Source organism: Ipomoea triloba, chromosome 15, assembly GCF_003576645.1.
Source record: "Ipomoea triloba cultivar NCNSP0323 chromosome 15, ASM357664v1".
Classification (NCBI taxonomy): Eukaryota; Viridiplantae; Streptophyta; class Magnoliopsida; order Solanales; family Convolvulaceae; genus Ipomoea; species Ipomoea triloba.
This window is the reverse complement of record NC_044930.1, coordinates 5,178,123-5,181,588: the sequence shown is the minus strand read 5'-3', so window position 1 is coordinate 5,181,588 and position 3,466 is coordinate 5,178,123.

The following is a 3,466-nucleotide window of genomic DNA, read 5'->3' as shown; positions in this document are numbered from 1 at the left end:
AAAAATTACATAATTTAGATTTGCAGGGCTTGCAATATCATGGCTATTTTCCATTGCATCATTTATTTGGTTACAATATTATATATTCTTTATTTCCATCTCAAACAAGTCAACATCTCGAAGTCTCGACGACCAGATTGTAAAATTGAATAACTTCTCATTAACATTGCACTTATTCTTTTTATAAACATGTAATATATATAGCTGAATAATTCGACACAAAAATAAAAAAATCACGCTTTACTCATTTAATCACTCTTTTGAGAAAATTATGTAATATTCTACATCATGTAATACTTCGAATAAAGATATGTGGATGGTAGTGTAACATGAATTTATATAGTTTTAGTTTTGATTTGATGTGATTAGCTAATTTACTTATAATCAATAAATTATTATATATGAGATAAAATGTGTGATTAAAAAGATTTAATTTAAATTTAATTTAAATAATATTTTGCATATTCTGAAAACCCTAATGCTGCCTCCCTTTTCTCTCTAAAACAAAAAGCTTTTCTCTGCTGCTCAACTTCGGCTTCCACCGCCGGCCTCCGGCCGGAGCTCTAATGGAGCTTTGAGCCGGCGGTTTTGGTCACCTTCTACGTTTACTCTCGCTCTTCTTCCGTCCCGACCACCGTTGCAGCCCCGTCCGCCTCCGACCATCGCCACAAATCTTCTTCTTCTGTTTTCTTTCCCTTTGAATAAAATAATAGTAGGTAGGTATTGAGGTTTGTGTTGGTAGTCTTGAACTCCCAACCCTATTTTGGCTTTACCACTTTTTATTTTCTCTATTATTGTGTTCTCCTCTCGTTACTTTCACGGGCTTTTTCCTCTCGTTACTTTCACGAGCTTTTCATTATCATTAGCATAAATCGTTTAGTTTGGTTTCGGCAAGTGTTGATCTTATCATGGGCGAGCAAAAAAGAATGATGATGAAGACCCAGATCTTTGATGAAGCTTTAAGCTCCTTGAAGGAACATAGCTTCCTAGTTATGAAACAGTCTGCGATTCAAGTTTTCTATAGCATAGTTAGAAAAGTTGTTTCTATGTCTGACTGTAAGGAATGGTTTACCATTTCATTGATCGTTGATGTAAACGGTTGATGTAAACGTTTTATGTTATGAATTAATGGAATAGTTACGTTTACCTTCAAAAAAATTTAATTAATATTTTCCATTTTCAAAATCGGAAATTGACTTTTGAAGGTTATGAATCTAACAATCATCTAGATCTAGATAATCTGTTTATTTTTTATTTTTTATTTTTTTTTGGATCTGTTTTATCTGTTAAGGAGTAGGCAGTAGACCCAAATTCTCACGTGGTATGCACGTGCCGATCAAATCGGTCTCCACGCCATGTCACGTGCCTAGGAAGAACATGCATGAGCTTCAATTCCCAAGTCTGGCACACCCCTCTACTAATCATTGCTTGGTCGATAGTTGACTTGTTTCTTAGGGTTTAGTTTTTGAGTTTCTTTTTTAAAGTAAAATATTGTGTAAAATATATTTTGTTAATCACATATTTGGTCTTTAAGATGTGTGAAAATGATCAAATTACTCAGTAATCCAATGCCACCGCATATTAGACACCACTACACCGATTTGGTGATTCAAGGCCAGCAGATAGGGGTGGAAATAAATCCGTTAACAAATTTTTTTTAGGTAGACCATGAGGTGTACATACTTTAACTAATCCCCATTCGCAAGAGGTCGGCTCAATTAAAGGGTAAAATCATGGTCAGATTGATTTTTTTATACAAGAGGGAGTTTGAACTCTCGATCTCTTAAGAAATAAGAGTACATGGTCACTCACGCTAACCAAGCTGGTTAGTCGGTTAACAAATTAGACTTTAGCTTGTTAGGAGGATCAGGTCAATAGTTTGAGTTTAGGCCTAAGCCTGTAAATAAATTTTTTAATATGCAGGCTATATATATAGTCCAGGCTTCTGGACCTACTAGGTATAGGTAAGCCTTAAACATATATATATTTGGGCTTATTTAATTAAATAACCTTAAAATAAATATAGTTCCGACCTTTTAACCAAATTAGTCAAATAGGTAAATTTTTCTATGAATCAGGAATAAAATGTACATTTTAACATATTAAAAGTACAATATTTGACAGTATATAAAATAATATAATCTCAATACACAAATAATACACATTCTATATATAAATAATACGGAGTATATCTTTAATATATTAAAAATGTCTTTTAAATTTATGATCCATGTAAGTCATGGTTCATTTTGAGCCAACTTAGAGCAAGCCCAAACCAAGCCAAATTGTATGTGCCTAGGACCCAACCTATTCTGGCAAATTATACTGTGCACCACGGTGCACATAGCAATGTACACCACGTACCTAAACGACGTCGTTTTGAGCATTGTAAACTAATCGTCCATTTTTTTTGGAAATCATGTTTCCCGTTTCGGCCGGTCTCTGTATTTATGTTAATATTCTGTGTATTCCAGGCAATCATTCTGTGTATTCTAGACAACCGTTCTGTGTATTCATGTTAGTAACACATGTTGTGATTTAATGTTAGTAACACATGTTGTGATGTGTTTGTGCATTCGAATGTTTAGGAGGATGAGTTATGTGTATTTTGTGTAAATATTCTGTGTATTCATGTTATTAACACATGTTGTGATGTGTTTGTGCATTCGAATGTTAGGATGATGAGTTCTGTGTATTTTGTGTCAATATTCTGTGTATTCTGGGCAAACATTCTGTGTATTATAGGCAAACGTTCTGTGTATTTTATATAATGATTATGTGTATTATAGATAATGAATTCCATGGAGTCATTCGCGTCCGCGTCCACTAACATCTGTGTATTTTGTGTCAATATTCTGTGTATTCTGGGCAAACATTCTGTGTATTCTAGGCAAACGTTCTGTGTATTATTGATAATGATTATGTGTATTATAAACAATGAATTCCTTGAGTCATTCGCATCCGCGTCCATTAACACCGAAACGACGTCGTTTTACGTATGTGGTGCACATTGCTATGTGCACCGTGGTGCAGGGTATAACGATTGAAACTATTCTACCCCAATTGTTATCAATCATTATTGCATGGACCATGGTCCACACAGCTGTGTGGACCATGGTCCATGCAATAATTTGCCAATTGCTATACCATGGACCAATGTTCATAGGGTTCATATTTCATTGTAAATCCTAATACAAAAATTATGTATCTTCAGTTAATACATTTTTTTTATCTACAGTTAAAAGTTTCTGTACATATAAATAAATAACTTGATAATTGCTTATACATAATATGATAGTTACAGATACATAAACTTTCAGTTGCAAGCACATAATGTGTCAACAAAAGATACAGAATCTGAAGGTTATTTTTTGACCAGGGCCTATAATGCAAGGTAGACCATGGTTCATGTTATAATTTGCTATTCTACCTACTTGCAAATGACAATTTTGTTACGCGTGTTACA